Raw genomic sequence first — 17,604 nt, 5'->3', positions numbered from 1 at the left:
TATCAAAGCTATTCAAGCACACTGTTGTCTACATGTTTGATTGTACATGTTTGTTGAATTATTCATCCCCTGCACAGGAAGTTATTGACTATTGGTGTAACTCAAGGTTAAAGGGCAGTAAAGGATAAAAATTAAAAATTAGAATCTTTGGGTTCTAATGTCAGGTTTTCCATGAGCTAGCCATGACTTAAAGAGTTAACTAACCTCACTGTTTCAGACTCCTCAGCTCTGAATTGGAAATAATTGCAATAATATAATACTTGATATGGGCCAGGCATTGTTCTGGGAGCCTCATAGTTATTAATCCATTCATTTTCACATTATTCTTACCTGTAAAACTTACAGGGTTATGGTAAAGGTACTGATTTAGTTAAATTATGTAAAATGCCTTTCTGGCATACAGTTAGTGTTTAATTCTGTATGCATTTAAAGAAAAATATTCATGAAATAAATTGTTATGGATTTCCTAAAATTTCTTCACATTCAAAGATCTACTTTTAATCACTTTTCAAAATCATTTATGGCCATGTTCTATTATAAAATGTCATCTTCTGTGAAGTAATGATTGTGGTTCATACCATATTTCTTAAAACAGTGTTCCATATTTGTCCCTTGGATTTTCTCTAAGCCTTAGACATTCATTCTGGTATTTTCTTGATAGTAGAAAATAATAAACACTCATATTCCTTCCTCAAGGGACCCTTATGTGGAACATTATGTCAAAATATTAAAATTGTCCAGTCATGTTCTCAAGAACTACTTGTATGCACACCCAAGTAATGAAAACTATTTCTCTACTGGCTAATAGTAATTTTAAGGTTTCATAAATTTAAAGCTCACTCATGCTCAGAGATATAAACAAGTGAAATTTTTCAGCCAGAGAAATATTGTAATTATTTCTATATCTCTTGAATTGAGCAGTGTTCTTGGAAAACTGTGAAATTGTAGGATGAGTAAATCACTCATAGAAGGAATGAGATAGATCTTTCCTTATACAAGAAAGTAGCATCAGCTAAATTATATAGGTAGAATTTTCCTAGGGAAGTTAGAAAAGCCCTGGGTAGTCATGTGTAAATCTAGAGTACAAGCAGAATAACTAAAAGTGTCATACATGGAGTAGTAATGATCCAAGAATTGTTTGTAACCATCATGAAGAAATAAGGAGTTTGTTTCAGCAGGTAAAGCAATACACTGCTTCCTTTATCAAGAAAATCTTACCATGAAAATGTAATGGAAGCTTAACTAGAGTATGCTTTATAAAGGTTTTTTTTGTTGTTGTTGTTGTTTTGCAGTACACGGGCCTCTCACCACCGTGGCCTCTCCCGTTGCAGAGCACAGACTCCGGACATGCAGGCTCAGCAGCCATGGCTCACAGGCCCAGCCGCTCCGCGGCATGTGGGATCTTCCCGGACTGGGGCACGAACCCGTGTCCCCTGCATCGGCAGGCGGACTCTCAACCACTGTGCCACCAGGGAAGCCCTATAAAGTATTTTGATTTACATTCTGGCGCAAGCTTTTTATCTCCTCAAGTACATGTAATAAACACTCTGATACCATCACTTTGGGACTGGTGTAGAGAATATATAGAAAACAAATGAATTACAATTTTGCAAAGTTGGACAGTACCAGAATATGGAATTCCTTAAATGGCAGGCATCGATGAATATTAATGTTCTGAATAGTGTAATCATATGATCAGTTAATTTTAAGGACTCGTAATAGCTAATCTTACAGGAAACACTGGAGTGGCAAAGAAAGGAGATATTCATCTGGGGGGAACTAAAACTATGAAGGGTACTCATCAGCATGCTAAAACTTGAAAATAAAAGGAAGAATTTGATAAACAGTACAAGTAGATAACCAAATGGTTTTGGAAGCTTTTTTTTTTTAATCCATTGGGATACACTGTATGCAAATTTGCTAATAAAGCACGTCATTATTTTAAAAAAGCATAATGCATGACTGTACATAAACAAAAGAAATATACAACAGGACTTACACATTATCACTTTTTTTTTTTTTTTGCTTGAAAGGCAACTAGTCCATCAACAATTGCAAGCATATCTGGGTCTATAATGTTAAGCAGAAATGAAAATATAATATTAACTACACCTGGAAACAAATATCTCTATAAATCTCTGCATCAGAGGTTAACTTGTACAAAGCCATAGAGACAGTTTCCATGTGTGTAACTAAACATTTACTTAGATAAGTACAGATAACATAAACGTATTAAAATCTAACTCTGTTAAACTTGAAAGTATTTTAAGAGTTACCAAAATATACTAAGGCAAAAGGACCATAGGAAGTGGTTCTTTCACGGTTGGACCTCATGCCGAAAGGGGTAATAAACAGAATATATTCTCAATGACAATATATTAATATATTTTTAAAAGAAATAAAAATACAAACACTTTTCTTTATAACATAGACTAGATTTACCAAATGAAAGAGAAACTTAGGTTACTTATTCAACATAAATGAAAGGTCAACATAACCTTCAGAAATGAAATTCCAAAAGTACTTTTGAATTTGACTTAAATACTACAGCAATTGCCAACAGAATGATGATAAATTATGTCTCTTAAATCTAAGTGCTACAATTATAAAATTCTCAGAGCAGTCTTAGAAACGATAGATTCAATGTTCTGCTACATAGAAGACAAAATAACAGTACTCGGTGGGAAAAGCTTTTCTATAACAAATTTCCTTTTCCCTTTTCAGAAAGGATTGACAATAAGAACAGCGATCCCTGAGGATGGTTTGGAAACATCATAATATCTGTAATATTTTTTGAATTTCAAAGAAGAAATGATGGAAAAGAAAAATGTGCATAGATTATTTAACGTAATGACAAGGCTTGCACCCTCAATGAAACATCCATAAAAAATTACTTTTATCATATATCCATTGGGGTTTGAAGGTAGAGAACTGCCTATAAAAATGGAAAAATTAACTGTGAACAAAGATTTGCTACATAGGATAATTTGGCATCCTTAGACTCTAGAAGTTCAGACAACAAAACTGTGATTCAGTCAAGTAATAGGAGTTTTTGTTTCAATAATCAAAAGAAAGTGATATTGGTTATATAATGATGTTTATGTATAATGTATAGACTTTAAAACATTAAAAAAAAAACTTCGATGTCTGTTAACTATATAGATCACGCATATTAAACTTATCCCAACATTCAACACTGTTGTCAAAATGTTAAACTTATATGTATAATAAAAAGCCTGTGAATATAACACTCCTTAGGCTTCAAAACACCGCATTTAGAGAAAAAGAATGTGTTCAACTAAGGTGGGAATCAAAGAGAACTTGATCTAACCATGGCACAATCTGCAGTTCTACGGGCATAGAAGAGGGATTTTTGAGTTCATATGTAAGAATTGCCTTCAAAGAGAAATGGAGATTGTCTAATCAAACATTTCATTAAAAATGTCTTTTTCCACCAACAAATAAAAAGATATTATTTTAATCCAGGGAGATTTGGGTCTCTTGTTGCTTCAAAGAAGATTAAAAACACTGCCCTACTACCATCCAGTTCTAACAAATTTATTAATATTTATGCCATTATGAAGAGTCTTAAGAAAAATGTCTAATTGCTGGAAAACTTCAAACTTATTTTTAAAATCGATTTGGCTATTTAGGTTACATCAATATCAAAGGCCAGAAGTGCCTAGATATTTTAGTATATAGGAAATCCTATGACAACTAAATTTTAGGGAACCTTTCAAAAAAGAGAAAAAAGTTAAGTAGGTATTAACTGTGAGTACAAGGAGTTCCTCAGGGCTTCCCTGGTGGCACAGGTTTAGAGTCTGCCTGCCAATGCGGGGGACGTGGGTTCGTGCCCCGGTCCGGGAAGATCGCACATGCCGCGGAGCGGCTGGGCCCGTGAGCCAGGGCCGCTGAGCCTGCGCGTCGGGAGCCTGTGCTCCGCAACGGAGAGGACACAGCAGTGAGAGGCCTGCGTACAGCAAAAAAAAAAAAAGAGTTCCTATATCCATTCTCTAACATATGTTATAGCACTAAATTACAGAGATAAATGAAAAACTTAGCATTAACAATTTAAGAATCAAAAAGCCCTTCCCAAAATATCAGAAGGTAACAAAATTAATGAAAACCTTGAAAATAATGCTCAGTCACTCTTTAAATGATGGTAATAGATTTTATATATAACATAATTTGCAAAGGCAATGCCACTCATTCATATCTTTACACCCATCCAGATTCTGCCCCAACATTTTTCTGTTGAGCAGTGTATAGCAGTTCAATTTCATACGTATCATTTATGAATGGAGATCTTTGAAGACCATAAGGCTAAAAGAACTTGGTAGCACTATCTAGCCCTTTTAAGTGGCAATTTATATACTATAACCAAAAGGCTAAAATCAATTCAATTGAACAAATCTTCATTAAGTCACTCATATCAACAAATTGCTAGATGCAATATTCAAGGAACTCAGAGCCTAATGAAAGTAGACAAACACTTTAAATAATATACATTAAATACATTTCAAAACAATCTATAAACCATGGTAGGTTCCTAGTGTAGTGTATCACATAAAATTATTTATCAATGAAGTATAAATTTGTTCCTTGCCTTTTACTCTTAATGACATTGCTTTATGATACTCAAAAGTATAATGAATATTTCTAAAGTTGCATTTTTCCCAGTTGATTATATTTTGCTAATCATGTGCATTTTACAGGACTAGGCATGACTCTCCTCCTTTGCTATAATTTGTTTGCTCTCTTGTTTCTTGTCATTTTTTAGTAGGGCGCTTTTTTTTTCTTTTGGTGTTATATCCTTTTATCTTCCTTTCTCAATGCATTAGTTTTTCAAAAGATTTTTTTTTACAAATTTCACCATTTTTGTACTTTTCAATAATTTAACATGTGATTTGTATTAACACATAAAATTTTCAAAGATGTTTTCAAAGAAGTAAAGTTCCAGGTGCAATCATTATAAACAGTTACTCTCTTCTTATCATTTACTGTCAGCATTGGATAATCAAGAGGTGTTGTTTTCATAATATTTCCTGCATGCCTGTCTGGTTTTCCTTAGTTGAAGCCCTTACATTAAAACCATACTTGCACAACACTGTAAATCAACTATATACTTCAATAAAAATTAAATTAATTAATTAAAAAAACACACTTGGCTTTATGTGGAACAGAACATACTTAGAAACATGCAAAATATGTCTTTAGATGTTAAGAGAAAGTATAGGAGGTTGCAAAGTCAGGTACACACAAATGTCAAAATCTGGGAGAAAATAAGGTATAATGAAATTAGAACAAACAATCAGAATCATTTGAATTTGTATAGTGTATAAAATAGGATTAGACACACAAATAGCATTTTCTATGTTCTAGGCACCATTTAAGTGTTTCAACTATATTAACTCATTTAATTATTTTAAAAACTCTACAAGGAAAATGCAATTATTATCCCAACTTTAGAGATGGAAAAATTTGAGGCCCAAAACTACAGAATAGCTTGCTGAGGTTCTCATAAGCAAGCATCAGAATTGTGCCTTGATGCAGACAGCTAGGCTCCAGGATCTTGAGCTCTCCAAAACCAGGCAATATTGCCTTTCAGAAGATACATGTGGGGAAAATGGAGGCTTATTAATGCCAGGTTAAAGAGTAAGAAACTGTAGTTACCTTAGCAAATGGTTCTAAACAGGAATATCCCTCATGATATATATTTTTACAAAGATAACCATTGGATAAGATTTTTTTTATAGATCTTTATTGGCGTATAATTGCTTCACAATACTGTGTTAGTTTATGTTGCACAACAAAGTGAATCAGCCATAAGCATACACATGTCCTCATATCCCCTCCCTCTTGAGCCTCCCTCCCATCCTCCCTATCCCACCCCTCTAGGTCATCACAAAGCACCGAGCCGATCTCCCTGTGCTATGCTGCTGCTTCCCACCAGCCAATTATTTTACATTTGGTAGTGTATATATGTCGATGCTACTCTCACTTTGTCCCAGCTTAACCCTCCCCCTCAAGACCTCAAGTCCATTGTCTATGTCTACCTCTTTATTCCTGCACTGCAACTAGGTTCATCAGTACAATTTTTGTTTTTTAGCTTCCATATATATATATATATATATATATATATATACACATATATCTGTCTTAGCATATGGTATTTGTTGTTCTCTTTGACTTACTTCACTCTGTATGACAGACCTTAGGTCCACCCACCTCACTACAAATAACTCAATTTCGTTTCTTTTTATGGCTGAGTAATATTCCATTGTATATATGTGCCACATCTTCTTCATCCATTCATCTGTCGATGGTCATTTAGGTTGGTTCCATATCCTGGCTATTGTAAATGGTGCTGCAGTGAACACTGTGGTACATGTCTCTTTTTGAATTATGGTTTTCTCAAGGTATATGCCCAGAAGTGGGATTGCTGGGTCATATGGTAGCTCTATTTTTAGTTTAAGGAACCTCTATACTGTTCTCCATAGTGGTTGTATCAATTTACATTCCCACCAACAGTGTAGGAGGGTTCCCTTTTCAACACACCCTTTCCAGCATTTATTGTTTCTAGATTTTTTGATGATGGCCATTCTGACCAGAATGAGGTGATACCTCATTGTAGTTTTGATTTGCATTTCTCTAATAACTAGTGATGTTCAGCATCTTTTCATGTGCCTCTTGGCCATCTGTATGTCTTCCTTGGTGAAATGTCTATTTAGGTCTTCTGCCCATTTTTTAACTGGATTGTTTGTTTTTTTGATATTGAGCTCCATGAGCTATCTGTATATTTTGGAGATTAATCCTTGTCTGTTGTTTTCATTTGCAAATATCTTCTCCCATTCTGAGGGTTGTCTTTTGGTCTTCTTTATGGTTTCCTTAGCTGTGCAAAAGCTTTTAAGTTTAAGTCCCATTTGTTTATTTTTATTTCCCTTAGTCTAGGAGGTGGGTCAAAAAAGATCTTGCTGTGGTTTATGTCAAAGAGTGTTTTCCTATGTTTTCCTCTAAGAGTTTTATAGTGTCTGTTCTTACATTTAAGTATTTAATCCATTTGGAATTTACTTTTGTGTATGGTGTTAGGTAGTGTTCTAATTTCATTCTTTTACATGTAGCTGTCCAGTTTTCCCAGCACCACTTATTAAAGAGGCTGTCTCTTCTCCATTGTATGTTCTTGCCTCCTTTGTTGTAGATTAGGTGCCCATATGTGCATGGGTTTACCTCTGGGCATGCTAACCTGTACCATTCATCTATATTTCTGTTCTTGTGCCAGTACCATACTCCCTTGATTACTGTAGCTTTGTAGTATAATTTGAAGTCAGGAAGCCTGATTCCTCCAACTCCGTTTTTCTTTCTCAGGATTGCTTTGGATATTCAGGGTCTTTTGTGTTTCCATACGAATTGTGCAATTGTTTGTTCTAATTCTGTGAGGATACCATTGATAGTTTGATAGGGATTGCATTGAAACTGCAGATTGATTTGGGTAGTATACTAATTTTCACAATATTGATTCTTCCAATCCAAGAACATGGTATATTTCTCCATCTGTTTATGTAATTTTTGATTTCTTTCATCAGTGTCTTATAGTTTTCTGAGTACAAGTCTTTCACCTCCTTAGGCAGGTTTATTCCTAGTTATTTTATTCTTTTTGTTGCAATGGTAAATGGGAGTGTTTCCTTAATTTCTCTTTCTGATTTTTCATTGTTGGTGAATAGGAATGCCAGAAACTTCTGTGCATTAATTTTGTATCCTGCAACCTTACCAAATTCATTGATTAGTTCTAGTAGTTTTCTGGTGGCATCTTTGGGATTTTTTATGTGTAGTATCATGTCATTGGCAAAGAGTGACAGTTTTACTTCTTCTTTTCCAGTTTGTTTTCTTTTTCTTCTCTGATTGCTGTGGCTAGGACTTCCAAAACTATGTTGAATAAGAGTGGTGAGAATGGACATCTTTGTCTTGTTCCTGATCATAGTGGAAGGGCTTTCAGTTTTTCACTATTGAGCATGATGCTTGCTGTGGGTTTGTCATATATGGCCTTTATTATGTTGAGGTAGGTTCCCTCTATGCCCATTTTCTGGAGAGTTTTTAATCATACATTGTGTTGAATTTTGTCAAAAGCTTTTACTGAATCTATTGAGATGATCATATGGTTATTATTCCTTAACTTGTTAATGTGGTGTATCACATTGATTGATTTGCGTATATTGAAGAATCCTTGCATCCCTGGGATAAATCCCACTTGGTCATGGTGTATGATCATTTTAATGTGCTATGGGATTCTGTTTGTTAGTACTTTGTTCAGGATTTTTGCATTTATGTTCATCAGGGATATTGGTCTATAATTTTGGTTATTTGTGATACCTTTTTCTTGTTTTGGTATCAGGGTGAAGGTGGCTTAGTAGAATGAATTTGGGAGTGTTTCTCCCTCCGCAATTTTTTGGAAGAGTTTGAGAAGGTTCAGTGTTAGCCCTTCTCTAAATGTTTGATAGAATTTGCCTGTGAAGCCATTTGGTCCTGGACTTTTGTTTGTTGGAAGATTTTTAATTTTGGTTTCAATTTCATTACTTGTGATAGGTCTGTTTATATTTTCTCATTCTCCCTGGTTCAGTCTTAGAAAATTGTACCTATCCAAGAATTTGTCCATTTCTTCATGGTTGTCCATTTTATTGGCATATAGTTGTTTGTAGTAGTCTCTTATAATCCTTTGTATTTCTGCAGTGTCAGTTGTGATTTCTCCTTTTTCATTTCTAATTTTATTGATTTGCATCTTCTCTCTGTTTTTCTTGATGAGTTTGCCTAAGGGTTTATCAATTTTGTTTATCTTCTCAAAGAACCAGCTTTTAGTTTTACTGATCTTTGCTATTATCTTCTTCGTTTCTATTTCATTTATTTCTGCTCTGACCTTTATGATTTCTTTCCTTCTACTGACTTTGGGTTTTCTTTGTTCTTTTTTCTCTAGCTGTTTTAAGTGTAGGGTTAGATTGTTTATTTGAGATTTTTCTTGTTTCTTGAAGTGAGACGGAATTGCTATAAACTTCCCTGTTAGAACTGCTTTTGCTGCATCCCATAGGTTTTTTGTTTGTTTCGTTAAAATTTATTTATTTATTTATTTATGGCCGTGTTGGGTCTTCGTTTCTGTGCAAGGGCTTTCTCTAGTTGTGGCAAGCAGGGGCCACTCTTCATCATGGTGCACGGGACTCTCACTATTGCGGCCTCTGTTGTTGTGGAGCACAGGCTCCAGATGCGCAGGCTCAGTAGTTGTGGCTCACAGGCCTAGTTGCTCTGTGGCATGTGGGATCCTCCCAGACCAGGGCTCTAACCCGTGTCCCCTGCATTAGCAGGCAGATTCTCAACCACTGTGCCACCAGGGAAGCCCCATCCCATAGGTTTTGAGTCATCATGTTTTCATTTTCATTTGTTTCTATGTATTTTTTTTATTTCTTCTTTGATTTCTTCAGTGATCTCTAGGTTATTTAGTAGAGCATTGTTTAGCCTCCATGTATTTGTGTTTTTACAGGTTTTTTCTTGCAACTGATTTCCAACCTCATAGCTTTGTGATCAGAAAACATGCTTGATATGATTTCAATTTTCTTAAATTTTCTGAGGCTTGATTTGTGACCCAAGATGTGATCTATCCTGGAGAATGTTCCATGTGCAGTTGAGAAGAAAGTGTATTCTGAATTTTTGGATGGACTGTTCTATAAATATCAATTAAATCTATCTGGCCTATTGTGTCATTTAAAGCTTGTGTTTCTTTATTTACTTTCTGTTTGGATGATCTGTCTATTGGTGTAAGTGGCGTGTTAAAGTACTCTACTGTTATTGAGTTACTGTTGATTTCTCCTTTCATGGTTATTAGCATTTGCCTTATGTATTGAGGTGCTCCTATGCTGGGTGCATAAATATTTATAATTACTATATCTTCTTCTTGGATTGATCCCTTGATCATTATGTAGTGTCCCTCCTTATCTCTTGTAACAGTCTTCATATTTTATAGTCTAGTTTATCTGATATAAGTATTGCTACTCCAGCTTTCTTATGATTTCCATTTGCATGAAATATCTTTTTCCATCCCTTCACTTTCAGTCTGTATGTGTTCCTAGGTCTGAAGTGGGTCTCTTGTAGACAGCATAGTTATGGGTCTTCTTTTTGTATCCATTCAGCCAATCTGTCTTTTGGTTGGGGCATTTAATCCATTTACATTCAAGGTTATTATCAATTATGTATGTTCCTATTATCATTTTCTTAATTGTTTTGGGATTGTTTTTGGGTCTTTTTCTTCTCTTGTGTTTCCCACCTAGAGAATTTTCTTTAGCATTTGTTGTAAAGCTGGTTTGGTGGTGCTGAATTCTCTTATCTTTTGCTTGTCTGTAGAGGTTTTAATTTCTCCATCGAATCTGAATGAGATCCTTGCTGGGTAGCATAATCTTGGTTGTAGGGTTGTAGGTTTTTCTCTTTCATCACTTTAAGTATATCCAGCCACCCCATTCTGGCCTGCAGACTTTCTGCTGAAAAATCAGCTGATAACCTTATGGGAATTCCTTTGTATGTTTGTTAGTTTTTGTTTTTCCCTTGCTGCTTTTAATATTTTTTCTTTGAATTTAATTTTTCTTAGTTTGATTAATATGTGTCTTGGTGTGTTTTTCCTAGGGTTTATCCTGTATGCAACTCTCTGTGCTTCCTGGACTTGGCTGGCTATTTCCTTTCCCATGTTAGGGAAGTTTTCCAGTATAATCTCTTCAAATATTTTCCCAGTCCCTTTCTTTTTCTCTTCTTCTTGTGGGACCCCTATAATTCGAATGCTGGTGCGTTTAGTGTTGTCCTAGAGGTCTCTAAGATTGTCTTCAATTATTTTCATTCTTTTTTCTTTATTCTGCTCCTCAGAAGTTATTTCCACCATTTTGTCTTGCAGCTCACTTATTTGTTCTTCTGCCTCAGTTATTCTGTTATTGATTCCTTCTAGTGTATTTTTCATTTCAGTTATTGTGTTGCTCATCTCTCTGTTTGTTCTTTAGTTCTTCCAAATCTTTGTTAAACACTTCATGTGTTTTCTCAATCCATGCCTCCATTCTATTTCCGAGATTCTGGATCATCTCTACTATCATTACTCTGAATTGTTTTTCAGGTAGATTGCCTTTTCCTCTTCATTTATTTGGTCTTTTAGGTTTTCACCTTGCTCATTCATTTGTGACATATTTTTTTGCCATTTTTTTTTTTTTTATGAGTTGGATTATGTTCCTGTCTTACTGGTTGTTTGGCCTGAGGCTTCCAACACTGGAGTTTGTAGGCTATTGGGTAGAGCTGGGTCTTGGTGCTGATATGAGGAACTCCATGAGACCTCAGTCTGATGAATATTCCCTGCGCTCTGAGGTTCTCTTTTAGTCCAGCGGTTCAGACTCAGAGCTCCCACCACAGAAGCTTTAGCCTGACCCCTAGCTCATGAACCAAGATCCTGCAAGCAGCGTGGGGCATCAAAAAAAAGCCAATAACAAAGTAAAAAATAAAATTCGACTAGGAAACTAACAGATATGTTGGAAAGAATATAAAAATAAAAATATAGATGAATCAACAACCAGAAGGTACATCAGTACTACAGTAGTAAAAAAGAGGAGGAGGGAAAAGAAAAAAAGTTGGGTGGGGAAGGCCTTGGCTGTGGCAGGGTCTAAGCAAGGGTGAGATTTGGGTGGTGGGTGGGGTCTATGCTTAGGACCCACAGGGCTGCAAAAGGCCCTGGGGGATGTGGGGGGTGGGGCTTAAGCTCAAGGAACAGAAGGGGCCCAGGTGTGCCCCCCACCCCTGATCTCAGAAGGCAGGGGACCTCACCTGGGAGCCCAGAAGGCTTCCTGGGTTTGAGTGCGTGGGGCAAATGCCCTCCTCTCCTCTCCTGCTCCTCCCGGAAGGTCCCTCCCACCTGCCTCTCCCATTCTCCCCTCAGCCTCCTTCCTATGCCCCCAAGGACCCACATAGCCTGGATGGGGACTTGGAGGGGGGTTACTGGCTTGGGAGCTCAGCAGGCTCCACAACCCGAGTGGGCCAGTCGATTGTCCTCCACTCCTCTCTTGCTCCTCCTGGAGAGTCCCTCCCTCCTGCCTCTCCTGATCTCCCTGGCCTCAGGGGCACCAATCCTGTCTGGCTTCCAGTTCTCCTCCCCACTCAGTCCCCCTACGTCCTACGGGTTCACTTTGGGGTTCCTCGCATCTCCTTGGGCATCAGAGTCCCCCACCAGCGGCCGGCAGGTGCTCTAGTTGTGGGGAGATGCTAACTCCATGTCTTCCCACACTGCCATCTTCCTGCATCTCCCTCTATTGGATAAGATTTTGATGAGAATATCTAATGCTGGGCTGAGGGGATTCAAGACAGTAAAGTGCTGGTAAAAGATGAAACAAGAAGTTGAAGTCAGTTGCTTCAGTGTAGGGAAATGGAATGCTGGATGAGCATGGGACAACGTCAGAGGGAAAACTTTTAAAGCACTCTTGTGTGTGTGTGTGCATGCGTGTGTATGCACGTGCATGTGTGTTTGCCCACAGAGACACGTGCATGTAAACTTTTGAAATAAGCTCACTTTTTCCAAGGAACACAGAGACAAGTGAATGTTTTCCAAAAAGAGGTCATATGCAAAGCAAATTTAGACAGCTGATTAGAAAGTATAATAAGGTAGATAGGTAATGTATAAATTGTACATATGTACAATTTTTAAGAAAGGAGATATTTTTCTCTTTTAATAACAAGCTATACATGCTGGAGAGGATGAGAATTGAAGGTCACAGAACAGATTTATTTATAGTGCTTTTTAAGAGGAAGAAACAGTTTGCACAAAGTTCTAGGGTAGCGGCAGCTCTGAAAATTGCCTTTAAAGAGGCAAAGTGTTTCTGAAGTAGTTTGTCCTTTTGGATTTAAACATACTGATTTTTGCAATGAATTGTTACGTCAGCACTTCATCTACCCCAAAGGAAAAGCATGATAAATCTGCAATATGCTTTGAGGAAAGAGCATTACCAAGCTCTTGTATTAGCTTTCAAACCAGCTATTTCTAATAACAGGTCAGATGTACCCACCAGCTATTCTGCCACACATGCATAGATTCACACTTTATGCTGAATGGGCTGTATGTTTTTGAATGCACCTATTAATTTAACTCTTATTACAGCATTTATTTTCAACATTTAATAAATTAAACTAATTTATATTTACTTCGCAGTTTTTCCTGATTAGGATATATAATTAATTTCAAATAGTATCTGAATGTAAAGTGTTTTATGACATGAAACAAGTCTTTTTAAGCAAGAAATATTATCCGGTATTACCTCTGCATTGACTCTACACCATATTATTATTATTGCAGTAGAAATTATTTATATTCTTCTTCACATGAACTGGTCTTTCTTTCATGTTTATTTTGATTTTAAAGAACTAATCAAGGTAAGTCACAGAATTTCTCCCTTAGGATTTTACCGTGTCTGCTTTGAAATATAAATTGGATTGTTAGCTGAATCTTTCCAAGGGCTTTAAGAACATGTCACAGAGTATGGAACCAAGGGTACTAAAATAGTTTATTTAGAATACAACCTTGCTTTTGTTTTTGTTTTGTTTTTTTGTCATAACCTGATTCTTCCATTAAAGATATTCATTTCTGTTCACATCATATTGGCTTTGACTATGCCAGAACTGAAAACAATAGGAAGCGTAAACACTCTTGGTTGCTTGGAAGGAACTGGGAAACTCAAGAAAAATGAATACTTTCTCAAATTCATCATCTTTCCCTCCTTTGTGTCTCTGATTTGCTTCTGTAACGATTTGGTAGATGTATCAAACTGCTAGTCTACAAATAGCTTAGTTATTTTGAAGGAAATGGAAAAAATGGAAGGAATGAGCTAAAATATTTGCTGTTTGTCTCTCTCTAGAACAAAGCTAAAAAGATACAATAAGGAAATGCTTCCATATTAAAATTACCAAACCCGATTTTCCCATCTCTATGCCTGTCTCTCACTTAATACTGTGTTCCAAATAACTTTCCACACACCAGCATGTTGAGATTACTGACTTATCAATAGACACCAAAATTACTGATCATCTTAAAGGTTTAGGACCCTGTGCGACGTACTAGAAAAACAAATTAGTGTAAAGTATGAATCCTTCCTTAATATAAGATAGTAATTTAGGAAAAATGCACACAAAATAATGATTCAAAGTACCATAATATAAGGAATGAATGGGTGGTATGTCCCTTAAAGTCAACCACACTCATATGAATGAGAATACTCTTAGAATCACCTGAGAAGACAACAAAAGATATCCTCTCCTGCTAGAGACTAGGATAAACTAATTCTCACTCTTACCATCATCCACAGCTCCTGCTTTCTCTTCTCAGCAAAGAGAACAGTGAAGAATGCAGAATAGCATGTGATTTCTGAGGACTGGGGCCAAATGAACAAGACCTTGTGTCCTAGCCATTTTTAATGAAGTGAGGGCATTGCAAGTTTAAGTAGTACATTTAAAGATGTAACACATAGTAGTAGAAGGATTTTTGTGAAGCTTGTTCTTACTAGAACTGCCTTTATCAAACACAGGAAGAAGAAATATAGAATGATAGCTTGAAATGGAAGTATAAAGGGAAGATTTCTCAAAGTTATCAACACCTAGAAGAGTCTGTTTTTTGAGTGTTTTTCTTGGGGGGGGGTGTGTCGCAGAAGGGAAAGGGCCCACACAGCCAGGGCAAGACTGAAAATACAAAGAAATAAAAGGGCTAATTGATGAACCATGACCCAAGACAATCCAGAGAGAAGAGAGAAGAAACAGAGAAGGAAGACTTTGTTTTAGAATAAAAGAGTAATTTTTCTCATTCTGGGGCCTGGAAAGGAATGAAAATATAAATGAAGATTTCTTTTTAAAAAAGAGGTAGATAAAGACATATTTAGTGACGGAAAATAGAATTTAAAGTGTGTTTAACCTCTAATGGCATCTTCATTTAGCGTTATCTAATATTCCCAAACATTAACTTTAGAGAGATTATATCAAGAAAATAGACATTCTGAAAATAAGGATGGTATTTAAAACATTAGGCTATCTACTATGTTTTATTTTTTAATTAAAAAATATATTTTTTATTGTTTAATTTTTAAAATTATTTATTTATATTTTTAATTTGTATTGGAGTACAGTTGATTTACAATGTTGTGTTTCAGGTGTACAGTAAAGTGAATCCGTTATGCATATACATATATTCACTTTTTTGTAGATTCTTTTCCCATATAGGCCATTACAGAGTATTGAGTAGAGTTCCCAGTGTTATATAGTAGGTTTTTATTAGTTATTTATTTTATATATAGTAATGTGTATGTGTCAATCCCAATCTTCCAATTTATCCCTCCCCACCCCTTAACCCCTGGTAACCATAAGTTTATTTTCCTCATCTGTAACTCTACTTCTGTGTTGTGGTTAAGTTTATTTGTAGCCTTTTTTTAGATTCCACATATAAGCAATATCATACAATACTTGTTTTTCTCTGCCTGACTTATTTCACTCAGTATGACAATCTCTAGGTCCATCCACGTTGCTGCAAATGGCATTATTTCTTCCTTTTTTTATGGTTAATATCGCATTGTATATATGTACCACATCTTATGTTGATGGACATATGTTGCTTCCATGTCCTGGCTATTGTAAATAGTGCTGCGGTGAACATTGGGGTGTGTGTATCTTTCTGAATTATGGTTTTCTCCAGATATATGCCCAGGAGTAGGATTGCTGGATCATATGGTAGCTCTATTTTTACTTCTTTAAGGAACCTCCATACTGTTCTCCATTGTGGCTGTACCAGTTTACATTCCCACCAACAGTGTAGGAGGGTACCCTTTTCTCCACACCCTCTGAAGCATTTATTGTTTGTAGATTTTTTTGATGATGGTCATTCTGACTGGCATGAGGGGATACCTCATTGTAGTTTTGATTTGCATTTCTCTAATAATTAGTGATGTTGAGCATCTTTTCATGTGCTTTTTTACCATCTGTATGTCTTCTTTGGAGAAATGTCTATTTAGATCTTCCACCCATTTTTTGATTGGGTTGTTTGTTTTTTTTGATATTGAGCTGCATGAGCCATTTGTATATTTTTGATACTAATCCCTTATCGGTTGCTTTATTTGCAAATATTTTCTCCCATTCTGAAGGTTGAATTTTCATTTTGTTTATGATTTCTTTTGTTGTGCAAAAGGTTTTAAGTTTCATTAGGTCCCATTTATTTTTGTTTTTATTTTCATTACTCTAGGAGGTGAATCGAAGAAGATCTTGCTGCGATTTATGTCAGAGAGTGTTCTGTCTACTTTTTCCTCTAAGAGTTTTATAGTATCCAGCCTTACATACAGATCTTTAATCCATTTTGAGTTTATTTTTGTGTATGGTGTTAGGGAGTGATCTAATTGCATTCTTTTACATGTAGCTGTCCAGTGTTCCCAGTACCACTTATTGAAGAGACTATCTTTTCTCCATTGAATATTCTTGCCTCCTTTGCCATAGATTAGGTGACCATAGGTGCATGGGTTTATCTCTGGACTTTCTATCCTGTTCCATTGATCTATATTTCTGTTTTTGTGCCAGTACCATACTGTTTTGATGACCATAGCTTTGTGTAGTATAGTCTGAAGTCAGGGAGCTTGATTCCTCCAGCTCCATTTTTCTTTCTCAAGGTTGCTTTGGCTATTCAGTGTCTTTTGTGTTTCCATACAAATTTTAAGATTTTTTGTTCTAATTCTGTGAAAAATGCCATTGGTAATTTGATAGGGATTGCATTGAGTCTGTAAATTGCTTTGGGTAGTAAAATCATTTTCACAATATTGATTCTTCCAATCTAAGAACATGGTATATCACTTCATCTGTGTCATCTTTTATCACTTTTATCAGTATCTTATAGTTTTCTGAGTAGAGGTCTTTGGCCTCTTCAGGTAAGTTTATTCCTAGGTATTGTATTCTTTTTGTTGTGATAGTAAATGGGATTGCTTCCTTAATTTCTCTTTCTGATCTTTCATTGTTAGTGTGTAGGAATGCAAGAGATTTCTATGCATTAATTTTGTATCCTGCATCTTTACCAAATTCATTGATGAGCTCTACTAGTTTTCCGGTAGCATCTTTAGGGATTTCTATGTATAGTAGCATGTCATCTGCAAACAGTGGAAGTTTTACTTCTTCTTTCCCAATTTGGATTCCTTTTATTTCTTTTTCTTCTCTGATTGCCAAGGCTAGGACTTTCCAAAACTGTTTTGAGTAATAGCAGTGAGAGTGAAAATCCTTTTCTTGTTCCTGATCTTAGAGGAAATGCTTTCAGTTTTTCACCACTGAGAATGATATTTGCTGTGGGTTTGTTGTATATTGTTTTTATTATGTTGAGGCAGGTTCCCTCTATGCCCACTTTCTGGAGAGTTATTATCATAAATGGGTACTGAATTTTGTCAAAAGCTTTTTCTGCATCTATTGAGATGATCATATGGTTTTTATTCTTCAATTTGTTGGTGTGGTGTATTGCACTGTTTGATTTGCAGATATTGAAAAATCCTTGCATCCCTGGGATAAATCGCACTTGATCATGATATATGATCCTTTTAATGT

The sequence above is a fragment of the Tursiops truncatus genome, chromosome 5 (genome assembly GCF_011762595.2).
Source record: "Tursiops truncatus isolate mTurTru1 chromosome 5, mTurTru1.mat.Y, whole genome shotgun sequence".
NCBI classification, from domain to species: domain Eukaryota; kingdom Metazoa; phylum Chordata; class Mammalia; order Artiodactyla; family Delphinidae; genus Tursiops; species Tursiops truncatus.
This window is presented reverse-complemented; position numbering follows the sequence as displayed.